Raw genomic sequence first — 14,133 nt, 5'->3', positions numbered from 1 at the left:
AAATAAATAAATAAATAAATAAACATTAAAAAAAATCAAAATGTGGGCATGGCACATGAACAGAAAAAGAACAATTTTGTTTGTGAACAAAATTGACAATTCAGAATCATGAAAAGGATATAGAAAATGAGAATAAGAAAAGGATGCATTTCTTTCTAGGGGTACAAATGGAATTATTTGTACAAAAGGAAAGATTGTGGCATTGGAACATCCACTTATGCTTCTGTGGTGCTTCAACAGCCATCTGATTCTGGACAAGCTTGAAAATCATACAAGGCTGGAAACAGAACTTAAATGGGTGTGTCGACTTGAATAAGAAAAAGTGAACACCTCTTACAGAAACTTTGCCTCTAAATTTGAAGCTGGAAACTCACTGGAATAATTGAAAGCAACACATGGCTCTTTGTGATATGTGTGTTAAGAGTTGTGTACAAAGTGAATCATGTGTACTGGTCTTCAATACCACCAATAAAATCTCAACTATTGAAGGCAAAAAAAAGAAAGAAAGAAAGAAATAGCCATGTAATGATCACTACAGATATTAAGGAATGGTAAGATAATTTTAAAATTGTAAATCATTATAAATATACTAAATTATTATTGTTATTACAAAAAAAGAAAGAAAAAGTGAACAAAAAAAAAAGAGAAAGAAAAAGGTAAAAGTCTCCCTGGGAATTGCAAGGGACATTTAAAGAAATAAGAATGCCAACAATCCTTAAACCTCTTTTTTAGAAAAAGATTTTTTTGGCTTAAAATATTTTACTCTAAATGAATTTATGTCAGCTGTCATTAAAAAAATGTCACTAATACACTGTGGACACCTTTTGCAATGTAAATCCATGCCCCCCCCTTTTTTATATGGTGAACTTCAACCTGGAAATTATTACAACAAATGTTATAGTATAAAACTCAGATACATTTTGGCGATTTTGAAATTGAATTGAGTTCCCCCTAGGACTGTGGGAACACTTGAGCCTTCTCCCGCAGGTGCTTCTCCAAGTCGTCCAGGTTGCCTTCAGCTTCGCTCTCAGTCTCCTTCTTGGACTGGGGCTGCCTCGGGTTCTTCCAGTGCCGATATGATTGTGGCAGCAGCAACAGCCGCAGGGGCAGCAGAAGCCGCAGCGGTTACAGCCACAGCCTTTTCCTTCATGTTTTTTTTGTTTTGTTTTGTTTTTTGTGCTTCTTGTGTTTCTCATTCTTTTTGTGTTTCTTGTCCTGCTTTTTCTTCCCACCTCCTTCCTGATCCGAATTCTGGGCTGGTGATGGGCTTGGCATGGGGCTCTTAGCCTTCCTGGCCGGCACCGCGCGGGAGCCCTTTGTGGAGGGCGATTGAGGCTGGACAGAGGACAGGGATGCTGGGGGCTTCTTAGCCGCCGGCTCAGGGGACCCAGAGACAGATGAAGAGGGCAGAGCCCGTGTCGCGAATGGCAGCCTTTTTTGTCTTTTTAAGTTCTGGGGTTCTGGAGACTCTTCTAATAGGCCTTGTACTCGGAGGTGGGGACTGCCTTCTTTGGGGTGAGGCCGCCATTCCTCTTGGAGCAGGTGGAGGACTTGAGGGCTGAGGAGCTCGAGGCCACGGTGAGAGAGAATGCCGTTTGCTTGGTTGTGGTGACCGGGCCTGCCTGGAAGCACAGATCAGGGAAGACCCTTTCCTAGATTCAAAGAGACAGAAGGTGAGCGTCTCTAGCGGCTGGGGAGCTTCTCTGTTTGGGAGGTGGAGAGGGGGAGACCCGGCGTTTGGGTGGTGAGGATGACGATGCCCTTCTCTGGGGGGGGGAGGGGGACGGAGGCGAAGCCATCCTCTTTGGAGGTGGAGAAGTGGAGCGCCTCCGCTGTATGGGAGGAGAGCATCCTCTCCAGAAGGTGAGCCCCACCGAGGGGAGGGGAGGGAGTCCCTTGTCCTGGTGGTGGTGTGGGGCAGGAGCTGGGGAGAGTGAGGGCGTCTTCTGGCGGGGGGAGGCGAGGGAGGGGTTCTCCTTCGTCTACCACTTTTAGTCACTGGCGACTGCCATCGCTTTCCCATCTGCATCTGAGGGGCAGTCTCTTTCTGGCGCTTTTGTGGTGATGGAGACTCGCTCCGGGAAGAGGTCTGTCTCCGCCGCGGCCCACGTCACCGTTTTCCACATAGGATCACTTGGATCGCTCATCTTCAGAGGACGTGGAGGAGCCAGAGTCAGTGGAGACTGCAGGTTCTGTGGTCTGTGCTGGTGTCTCTGCCGCACAGAATCAGCGGCAGCCCTTCTGCTACCTTTATCTTCTGCAGATTCAGATACTTTTCTAGGCTTTGGTGCTGGTGATGGCGATGCTCACTTCTCAGTACCTTTATGTTTTGTCACCTTACCTGAAGTCCTCCCCAAAGACACAGAAACAGGGCTTTTTGTTGTGTGGTTTAACTGCTGGGGTGTTAGGGAAAGACACGTTTTTGGTGGTGGAGCAGCTGGCCGGGATGGCCTGTGCCTTCGCCTTGGAGAACTCGCTGGAGGAGATAACCTCTGAGTTTTTTGAGGGGGGCTAGAAGTCCTCTTGGGAGGTTTCTTGGGTGGTGACCGGGATCGAAATGAGGAGGACGAACTGCTCCCAGACAGCGATGCTGATGACCTCCTCCTTCGTCTTACGGGAGATCTACTCCTTCTACGCCCTGGAGGCGGCGGCATTCGTCGTGGTGGGGCTCTTCTTCGAGGAAATGGTCCTCTTCTTGGGCTTGGCCACCTGGATGAATACGACCTTGATCGGGACCTATGGCGCCTTCTTGGTGGAGTATGAGAAGGAGAGCGAGAATGGTCCGTGACCTTGACTTGGAACGTGACCGAGACCTCGGCCGGGTCTTTTCTTTTTCTGTCTTGGAAATTTTTTTTCCAGAGCAGGTTCTTTAGGTTCTGACATGGGCTCGGGCTTGGGAACTTTCAGGATGTCAGTAGTAGATGTGGCCTCTTATACTGAAGGTTCTTTTGCTTTCACTGAAGGCTCAGGGAGCTCTGGAGTTTTTTCCTCCTTTTATGGAGCAGGAGAAGAACTCCAGCTCTTGGTTCTAGATGGAGAATGACTGCTCTTTCTCTCTCTCCTGACAGGGGAAGACGTCTTCTAGGGTAAGGAAATCTGGATTTGCATCCTCTTGGGCTTCGAGACTTCTCCCTTCTTTCTCTGCTGCTTTCTTTTTCTTCCTTATCTCTTTTATCTTTGTCTTCATCCTGCCTTTTCATTGATGCCCAATGTTTCTTGTTCAGTCTGGCTCTGTTTTATTTCTTCTTTCTTAGTTCTAGGAAAGCAGAAGGGATTCCAGCGATGTTTTATTGTGCACTTAACAGCAGGCGCCAAAGTTCTCCCATAAATTCTCTAGCATTTTTCTCATTCAAAAATCCAGTCAGGTAGATTTGCATCATTTTGGAATCTGGATTCTTCACTTCCAGCTGGTTGAATATAAGCTCAATCATGACAACATCTTCAAATCCAAGGATTTCTGTAACTCGTTTTGTTATCCAAGGCTTTATAACCTCCAATTTTTCTTTGCTCATGTCCACCTTTTTTTCTAGGCATTCTGCAAATTTCAGCTGCTTCAGTAGTTTCTTCTGTTTGTTGCTGAACCGATTATCCTGTTCTGCGCTTGTTCCGTGGAAGAATCCTGCGGCCATCTTGCTGCCTCGCTCAGATATCACTCCCTATCCCAGGGTAAACCGCGCTGCCTCCCATTTAAATAAATTGGCACCAAACACTCCACTAGCCAGAGGAAATGTCAAATTGGAAATCTTAAATTTGTAATCTCAACTAAAAAATTACAGTTCCGTGAAGAATCACAAGGCTATTTTTAATGAGCAAAGCTGGGTTGCCCTAAATGGGCCGAAAGAGAGAGAACATCCTTAGGTGAAGGCTTTTCTCTTGACAGTGACTGCTTCCACCAGCAAAGACCACGTCGGCATCACAGTTCTGGGATAGAGGAAAGCAAAGTCCACGCATAAGAACTGCAATGATGTGTGGCTGAAGCGATCATAAGCTGTGACGGGTGTTTGGAAAATTTCGAAAGCTAAATCTAACACTTAAAAAAAAAAAAATAAGGTCCAAATAAGTGGAACATCAAGTGGACAACACGATGCTGAACTCACTTTGAAAGTCGAGTCGCCCAAGAGGTCCAAGCAATGACTGGGAACGCAAGGACTGGGACATTGCCACCTTCTTCAGGATAACAGCAAATTATTCTGGCGAAGATTACAGATGGGATGAAAACTATTTGGAGACACTAGAGTCATAAATTTTGTAAGGATCCAGAAGCACTCTATCAGAAAAAGTGCGTTTTAAGGAATTCTAATATATTTTTTAATAAACAAATGCTTATAATTTAAACACAACCAGCCAAACTCTTTCCTGGTCGTATGAAAGAAACTTCAGACCTCACCTTCCCATGTAGGATCACTAAGGTCCTTTAACCATGGGTTCAACACCTCTAGAATGTAAGAAATTGTACAGCTCCCTTCTATGACATTCAGTGATTGTCCCAGTTGCCAGCTGGCCTCTGGCATGACGGCGACCACCTCGTGTCCTCTCTGGACGAGTTTCTCCACCACCAAACACAGGGTGAACCAGTGGCTCCCATCCATGGGCACCACCAGCAGCCTGCCTGCCTGGGCAAAGCCAGATTCCAGCAGAGGCACAGGCACAGAGGGAGGGGGCGGGCGGTTATATAGGGGCTGTGCGGCCTGCAGCCCAGATTACTCACTGCTTGGACTCTAAGCTTTTATAATACTCTGGATGAAAGAAGCACAGGTTCAAGTTGGACCCAGCATGGGGGTGGGAGGATTCATGCATTAGTAAGGAAAGTTATACGTATTAAAAATGATGGCCATTTTGTTGCCTCCATTTCTCCTTGGGAGGATAAAGGCCCCCAAAATATGCATACATGAAAAGGCTAAAAAGTAACCATCACTAACAGGGAGTTTTAACCAGAGAAGAAAACGAGGCCAAACTAGCGAACTTGGTCAAAGCACAGCCGGCAGCATCCGGGACAAGGAGCCACCTAAAAACCTCTGTTCTTATGCGTGAATATGTCTCTGGTAGACTTGGGGAAGAGGCTGCTAGAAGCAGCAAGAGAAAGCCAAGATGATGAAGTGAGAACACTGACGGCAAACAGTGCTCCGTTTACCACAGACTGGCTTGGAACATCCCCGTTGTACCTTGCAGCCCAGTACGGTCACCACCCCACTGCAGAAGTGCTGCTTCACACAGGCGTCAGTAGGGATGCTCGCACCGGAGTGGACAGGACCCCTCTGCACGTGGCTGCAGTGAATGGAAACAGACACATCGTGGAGCTGCTTGTTAGGAATCGTGTGGATGTGAATGCCAAGGACATGCTGAAGATGACAGCTCTGCACTGGGCCACAGAGTGCAGTCATCAGGATGCTGTATGGAGCTGATGTCCATGCTTTCAGCAAGTTTAGTAAGTCTGCCTTTGACATAACCCTGCAGAAAAACAATACTGAGATTTTGACCATCCTCCAGGAAGTGATGCAGAGGCAGGTCACTCCTAACTCCGAGAGAGCCAGCCCCAGGAGCACCCCATGACTGTGGCTGCTCCATTCATCTTTACCTTGGGAGAGGCTGTTAACCTCACTAGCCTTGTTTCTTCAGCCAACACCAAAACCACCTCAGCCAATTCAGAGGAAATCATAGAGAGAAGTTCTGTTGACTCATCAGTCCAACATGTGGTGGGGAGTGGAGGCCAGAGAGTCATCACCATGTGACTGAAGGAGTCCCTCTGAGCTGCCATCCCTCCTGGAGGCCTTAGCCAGCCATTTATCATAACTATGCAAGATGGACAACAAGTTCTAACTGTACCTGCTGTTCAGGTTGCAGAGGAGACTGTAACTGAGGAGGAAGAGGAAGAAGCAGAGAAATTGCCAATAACAAAGAAACCAAGGATGGAAGAGATAACAAATAGTGTGGGGGAAAGTAAGGAAGGTAGCAAAAGAAAGTTACTACAACAGCAACTCCAGGAGGCCAATTGAAGAGCTCAGGAATACCGGCGCCATCTCCTCAAGAAAGCAGGAAGCAGAACAGTACCACCTTAGGCTAGAGGCTGTGGCCCAACAGCAGCCCAATGGAGTTGACTTCACCATGGTTGAAGAGATAGCCCAGACAGATGCTGTAGTATTCACAGAAAGAGAGAAGAAAGAGAGAGAAGCAGAAGTGACTAGGTCAGGAGTACCACAAAGTCTTATGCTGGAGTTTCTGTGGAAACTGTCTCATCTTAACAAGCAAGATCCATGACTTGCATCGTGTTCATCTTATTCCTCTTTTCAGAAGAAAATACAAATGGGCATGGAGGCATGTGTGTGTAATCTCAGCTTCTTGTGAGGCTGAGGCAAGACAATTGAAAGTTCAAGGCCAGCCTGGGCAGCTTAGTGAAACTCTGTCTTAAAAATCTTTTTAAAAATGTAAAAGGCTGGAGTGTAACTCAGTTGTAGATTGCTTGGCTAGCCTGTGCAACACTCCAGCTTTAAACCTTACTATTGCAAAAGAAGGAGGAGAAGGTAATGCAGAAGAAAAACACTGTATAAAAACTGAGAGTGTTCTTAATAAGAAAACTGTAGGCTGGAGGTGAAATTCAGCAGCAGACACTTGCCTGTCACATGCAAGTCCTGGGTCTGAGCCTCAGCACTGGGGAAAACAAAGCCACCAAATAACTACCCCTTACAAATTTGTGTCAGTAATGTATCCGTAGTTCTGATGCCAGTTTACAAAACAAAAGTAGCTGGGCATGCTTGTACATACCTGTAATCCCAACTACTAGGGAGGCTGAGGCAGGCAGATTGCAAATTAGCAGCCACCCTGGGAAATTTAGACTGTATTTCAAAATAAGAAATGAAAAGGGCTGGTGAATGGCTGGATGTGATGGCAAATGACTGCTATCCCAGGATTCAGGAGACTGAGACAGAAGGATCATTGGGAGGTGGAGACCAGACTGTTTACAAAGTGAGCTCAAGGCCAGCCTGTGCTGCATAGTGAGACCCTGTCTCAAAAAGACAAAGTGTGTGGGGGTGGGGGTGCTTGGGGAATGTAACTCAGTGGTAAGCACCCCTGGGCCCAGTCCCTAGTACCAGAGGAAAAAAATGGTAAGAATGTAGCTCAGTGGGAGAGTAGGTATTGTGAGTGCGGGTACTTAGCATGCCTGAGGTCCAAGAAAGAGAAAAGCCTGAAATTGAATTTTTAAAAACTAGATAGAGAGCTGGGGAGATAGCTTGGTGGTCTAAGCACCTGCCTGGCAAGTGCAAGGACCCAGGTTTGACCCCCCAGTACCACATACCATGCACTGGAAATTTGGGCATGCTGGTGCTGGCCACTGAAACTGGGTGTGGTGGTGCACACCTGTAATCCCAGCGCTGAGGAGGCTGAGACAGCAGGATCACTATGAGATTTGTAGCAAAATCTTGTACCAAATAAACAAATAAATAAAAGATTTTTTTAAAACTAAATAGAAGTTGAACATGTTGCACACACCTATTATCCCATCGCTCAGGAGTCTAAGGAAGGAGATGGATGAGTTTGAGGCCAACAAGGGCTACAGAGTTTGTTCAAGGCCAGCCTGAATTATATAGCAAGATCCTGTCTCCAAAAGAGAGAGAGTGAACGAGAATACTTTTTTTGTGGATGAAGTATATATAAAACCCAAATCCCCCAGCTGGGTGTGGTGGGGCACTCCTATAATCCCAGCACTCAGGAGGCTGAGGCAGGAGGATGGGGAGGCTTTGAGACCAACCTGGGCTACAAAATGAGCTCAAGGCCAGCATGAACTGCACAGCAAGACCCTGTCTCAAAAAGACAAAAACAAATCCCCAAACTGTTTGCTGAAAAGTGGCCAAAAAGAGTTGCAAGGGTTATAAAACTCTGGGCTTGAGTTACAAAAAAGAAAATGATGACTCAAAATAATGGTTAATGTTTGATAATACAAATATGGGTATGGCTCCAGACAAGGACAATCTTCACCCCACAAAGAATCAGGTCCTACAACAACATGATATTTTTTTTTTTCAGTACCAGGGATTAAACTCAGGACCCTGCGCTTGCCAGGCAAGCACTTATTCTACTAAGCTATATCCCCAGCCCTCACAATGTGATTCTGAAGACAGGCCTATGGAAAAATGGATCAAGTCCTTTTGAGAATTCAGAAAGATTAAAAATAAACTAATTTTAATAAAAATGTCTAGGTCCCACAGCTGTGTCATGCCTCTGGAGGAGGGAAAGGAAGAGGAGCCTACCCACCCATCCTGCTGTTCTGTTGGCATCAGATACCAACTCCCTGGACATTCTTCTTCCTTTTTTTCCTTGCTCATTCTACACCTCGCTTTCCTTTTTCACAGGGCAGCAGAGGCGACAGCCAAACGATCGGCCTGATCGAGGTCGAGTCCAGGACTCTGTAAGAGAGTTTCCTTCCAGAACTGAAGCGTTATGTTACCACAGAGATCAGGTGAGAAACATTCCCAAGAGACAGACTTGGAAAAAAACGAGGGCTAGAAGTAGTACCCCTGAAATCACCCAAGCACCTCAAGTTTGGGACAGAAGGGCCAGGGAGCCCCCATTCTGTGGTAGGAGGTCAGGTTTGGTGGGAGTAGCCTGCACTTCTGAAGGAGAAAGTCCGGCTGGATCTGTAGGAGATGGCCCTGAGCCGCATATTCTGCTTGAGCCCCTGCTCACTGCCTATATCCAGTGGAAACCATTAGTCTGATTTTGTGTAGGTCAACATTTGGGTCACCCAAGAGATTCTACAAAAATTGTAGATCTCTTTGTTTTATAAAGAGTGGTTATATGAGTGGTTCCTAGGGCTTGTCAGTATCCAGTGCATTCTTAACACTATTATTGTTGCTGATTTTACTGCTACAGCCAAGGTGACAGAGCTGCTGCTGTCTATTGATTTTCTCTGAATGCCAACACCTAGATGGCCCAGGTGGTCATAAAAATATTCAGGCCCAATTCTCAATAAATGGGTACCAGGCCAAATAAGCTACAAACTCACCTCCTAAACAAATGGAATATTACCATGTCCTGTTATTAAGGTCAACAGAAAACTACAGCAACCCAATTCAGGTAGAATGACAAATGACCCAGAGGAATGGAGAAATGGGCCACTCTGCCAGGAATAGAACCAAGACCTCCTGAAGTCTTCTTGAAGGTCAAGAGATATAGAATGGGTACTAGAAGATATATACCCACTATGACCCTGTGACCAGTTACAGAAATGAGGATTACAATTATAACTATTCTCTCCTATTTTCTTAATATCATTGAATATATATTCAAAAGTTTATATACATATTCAGGTATCCTTATTTTCTTATTGGTTCTTAAGTATTTTAAGCCTGTATTATAATGTTTAAGTTATGAAATGTTAGAAGTAGAGGAAAGTGATCGATGATGTAGACTGTGCCTAAGGAGAGTCACATGGAGAGAAAACATTCTCTCAGACTTTCACAGAGAGCACATTGGCCAAGCAATGGCCGTGACTCATCCACACGATTGACACTGACAAAGGATCTACAAACTGTGGTATGGGGTTTCAGGATAAATCCTGAGGGGATTTGACTAACCTTATCAGATACAAAAGGTCTTGCTTTATCTTGGTCTTAGCCATCTACCCAAAAAGTATAAAAACAAGTATAAAAACAAGTATAAAAAGTAAAGCCATATTAATATGCTGAGCTGTAAAAGACTCAAGTCAACAACTCCTGACATTGTTAGTCTTACAGAAAACCCACTACTATTATGGACTACTGGACTATATTGGAATATTTTGCTGAATTCACTCACATACAATATTTGAATGACAATGGCATACCCTTCTCTGACAAAACTAAGCAACAAAAGGGGATACAAATGAATAACCATTTTGTATCTGTATATTCAAAATAGGAGAGATATACAGCTACATTCTCTTAATTCAGTGAATAGAAAGATCTGTTCTAATAGTGTTTGTGGACAGGATATCATGTCTGCATCTTGTACAATGAATAACCACCAAGACAACAGTATGCAATGTATTAATTATTGAAACTGTCCTACTAATTGGTTTTGAAACTGTCTCATTGCTATTTGTTTCTCAATAAAATTATTTTTTTTTTAAAAAAGGAGTAGGAATGACCAAGGAAAACCTCTGCCTTCTGTTCTGGAGAGGGAACTGGTGCCTTGCCATTTGTATGCAGGGTAGCTGTGCATGGTAGGTGCGATTACAAACTTGGCATTGTATCTGAAGAGTAGATATGGTTTCTGGAAATGAGTCTGCCTGTCAAGCTGACAAGGAGTGGATTGCGACAGTGAATCGTGGGATCAGTTTGAATCTGAAATACCTCGCAAATTGCTTTACCACAGTTCTGGTTGTGTCTGGATGATTTACTGAAGATGGAAGACTCACGCTGGGTGTGGGCGACACCAAGCAGCAGCCTGGTGGCCCAGTTGGCAAAGAAAGGGGAAGAAGGAACCTCTCTTCTGTTCTTCGGAGGCACTCCCGCCCTTGCCCTCACCTTTGGAGTCCATTTCCAGGCATCCAGCACAGACTCCGGCTTCTGGCTACACTGATGAGTGACTCTGTGGTGAGCTCCAGGGCTCTGACATTTGACAGGCCCCTCTGGATCTCCAGCATGGAGACAGTGCCTTTGCAGTCATGCACACAGGACTCTTCAGGTGCCCCCATGGGCTACCTGGTGAACCCAGTACTGCATGTAATGTTCGTTCTACTCCTCAAATGAACATTTACTGATACAGAGAGCTTTCTCAGATGGAAAGTGGGCAAAGAGAGGAAAGACAGAAGAAAGTAGGTGGAAAGGAATCAAGATGTGTTGTATAAAGGAACCATTTCCTCCTAAGGACTGTGAACATTATGTACCTAAAATATGTACTAACAAAAAAGTCTTTGAAAGATACAGCACGTCCATATGATCAAGCCAGCAACTCTTCCTAGCATTCTAGTTTCCTAAGGTAAAATCAGAACTATGGAACACTTTGAGTGTTAAAAAACATAGTGAAAGATGGTTACTAAAAGTTTTGTTTTTAAAACAGGGACAACAAAAATCTAGAAAAAGCTTAAATATCTACCGCTATTGGTTGGCTTAAAAAGAAAGGTACACTGTGATGTCAAATCGTTCAGTACAGGTCTGTGAGTGTGCCTATTATTTACTGGCAAGTAAAAATTTCCACATAAGAACCAGAACAATCAGACTATTATGAGACTGTATTTTAATGAATAGCTGTGAAAATTTGCACTAGACAACACACATACACACATGTCTCAGTTACTCTTCTCTCATTGCTGGGACAAATATTCAACACCCAAAATGAAGGAAAGAAAGGTTTATTTAGCTCACAATTACTGGAGGTTTCAGTCCACACTCAGCTGGCTCCAAGGTAGGTTGGCACATGCAGAGATCAACCTTTCATGGTGACAGCAGGGAGCAAAACAGCAAGAGCAAAAGGGAGTAACAGCAGCAACAGTGGCTACAGGGAGCAAGTCTGTCTCCCTTAAGTTGCATTCAGGCTACCAGCCCAGGCTGGGTGTAGTACTCACACCCATAATCCCAGTGGATCATGAGTTAATCACTCTAGAAGTCTGCCCCATGATTGCATGAGGCTTTGGGTGAACAAATACGCACAAACCATAACCATATACATATACACATAGAATAGTTATTGCTACTGTTTTTAGAAAAACAGCATTAAAAGTACATGCTATTATGTTCATGACATACATGAGGGCTGTTTCATAAGTTTATTATCCTGCAATTGAATAAACTTGAAAAGTTTTTAAAACTGGAGGAAAAATGTAACAAATAAAATATCAACCTCAGTTCAATAGGCACAGATTTTAACATCCAAAGTCAGCTGATCCTGACTGTCAAAGGAAAGAACATACATTAGACAAGGGGCTTTGCTAACAACAGGTCCTTCCACCAAGGATTATGCTGGGCATCAGGGGTCTGGGAGACTCCAAAACAAAGTCTAAGTGTAATAACCAAATTCATGTGTTGCTGAAGAGATCATATGTTGTGGCAGGTGTTCTGAGAATTTCAGAGACAATTTCTAAGCATTTTTTTAAACATAGGAAACTTAAGGGACCAGGGAGATAGCTCAGTAGAATAAGTGCTTGCCTGGCAAGCACAGGGTCCTGAGTTCAATCCCCAGTTCCAATAAATAAACAAACAAACAAACATTCCTAAAAGTGAAAAAAAATGGTTCTGTACTCTCATCTTGAAAGTCATAGTATCCACAGACAGAAGTGGACTAATCATGGTGGATGTGGTGGATTTGCAAGACTCTGATAAAAATGTCACCAAAAAGGAAACTGATTTTACTCAAGAAATATCTGGAGGAAGGCTCATGTGTTTTATGAAAATTAAAGGAAAATATTTTGAGGAGCTTATAGAGATAGGTACAAATGGCTTTGTGATTACACTAAGCTGTTGGCTGGACATAGGACCAAATAGACTTGCTCCTATCTCTTCATTGGGACTAGGGCCTCCACCACATGCCTCTCCTTTACCTTGTGAAGGATCTGATCAACAATAGATCTTTTCTTACCTTATGTGGCTCCTATCCCTGTCAATTTACTGGGGAGAGACTTGCTTAAAAAATGGAAATTAATTTTAAGCAATGAATAAGAGTCTAAGGCAGAACATATAATGAGTAGAATGGTTTTGCTCTTTTATGTTTCAAAAATACAAAATGATTTTTTAAAACATTAGAAACAATACAAAATTCCTACCAATGTAGTAGGAATTAGACAATGGTTGTTGTATTGTATAATGTTGTCTTCAAATTAGTTATTTAGGTTACCATATATACACCAGAAAAAAATTGGTTTTTAAAAAATTTAAAAGAACAAAAATTTTAAGCACTAACTGCTCCTTTCAGTAGACCAGCAGAAATCAGCAGTACAATTATCCAAATCATCCTGCATATACATGTGAATATATTTTCCCTTCTTTCTTTTGTCCCTTTTCTCATCCCAGTTTTTCCTCCCCTTAAGTAAATTTTTTTCCATTCACAGTAGCTATTCTACCTTTCAGATTTTATTAACTCTTTCAGGTTCTCATACAAGTGAGAAAATATGTTTGCACATGTGAGTCTTCACTCACCATCTGTTTTATGCCTTCCTCAGTTGACGGACACTTGAGTTGCTTCCAAGATCTAGCAATGACAAATTGCACCACCCTAAACTTGGGTGCATATACACCACTGTAGTATGATGTTTGCAGTTCCTTTGAAAAAAAAAATATACAAGAGGGCAATAGCTGGCTTGAATGAGACCTCCAATCCTAGCTTTCTAAGGAATCTCCACACTGACTTCCCTGCTGGCTTTACTGCACTCCCACCAACGTTGGAAAAGAGTTCCTTTTTCCCCACAACCCCTCCAGCCTTTGTTACTGGTTGATGTCTTCATAATAGCCATTCTTTCTGGGATAAGATGGAACCTCAGCATTGAGAATATTTAGTGTTTCAGTTTTAATATTTAAATCTTTGATCCATTTTGATTGTAGTTCTGTGTACGGTGATAGGCATGGGTCTAGTTTTAGCTTTGGTGTGTTGAAAGCCAGTTTTTCCAGCACCATCTATTAAAGAGGCTATCTTCCTTCTAGTGTATATATTTGGCCCTTTTGACAAAGATAAGGTGAGTATGTTTGTAATTGTGTCTGCATCTTCTAATCTATTCTATTGATCCTTGGGTGTTTTTTGTTTTTTGCTTTTGTTTTTGTTTTTGCCAGTACCATGCTGAATTTATTACAGTGCCTTTGTAGTGTAATTTCAAGTCAGGAATTGTGATGCCTCCTGCCTTTCCTTTGTTGTTCAAGACTGATTTTGCTATTCTAGGTCTCTCCTTGTTTCAGATGAATCCCAGAAATATTCTCTCTAGATCTGTGAGACATACTAATGGTATTTTCATTGGGATTGCATTGAATCTGTGTAATGATTGTAGGAGTATGTCCATTTTAACAGCGTAGCTTCTTTTTATCCAGGAGCAAGGAACATCTTTTCATTTTCTGAAATCCCTTTTGATCCCCCTTCTCAGAGCACTATCATCCTCACTGTATAAATCTCTTACTTCCTTTGTGAGATTGTTTCCTAAGTATTTCATTTTGGGGGTGTTATTGTGAAAGGTGTGTT

General features: G+C 43.3%; 2 pseudogenes; one reads left to right on the top strand and one right to left on the bottom strand.

Annotated features, from left to right (window-relative positions):
• Positions 1-951: 951 nt before the first annotated feature.
• On the bottom strand, positions 952-3,629 carry LOC101571641 (annotated as a pseudogene).
• Positions 3,630-4,975: 1,346 nt separating this feature from the next.
• On the top strand, positions 4,976-6,239 carry LOC101567241 (annotated as a pseudogene).
• The last annotated feature ends 7,894 nt before the right edge of the window (positions 6,240-14,133 follow it).

This window comes from Octodon degus, unplaced genomic scaffold, assembly GCF_000260255.1.
Source record: "Octodon degus isolate 3935 unplaced genomic scaffold, OctDeg1.0 scaffold00089, whole genome shotgun sequence".
In the NCBI taxonomy this organism is placed as follows: domain Eukaryota; kingdom Metazoa; phylum Chordata; class Mammalia; order Rodentia; family Octodontidae; genus Octodon; species Octodon degus.
Note: the sequence above shows the minus strand (reverse complement) of the source record. Positions and strands in the feature narration are given on the sequence as shown.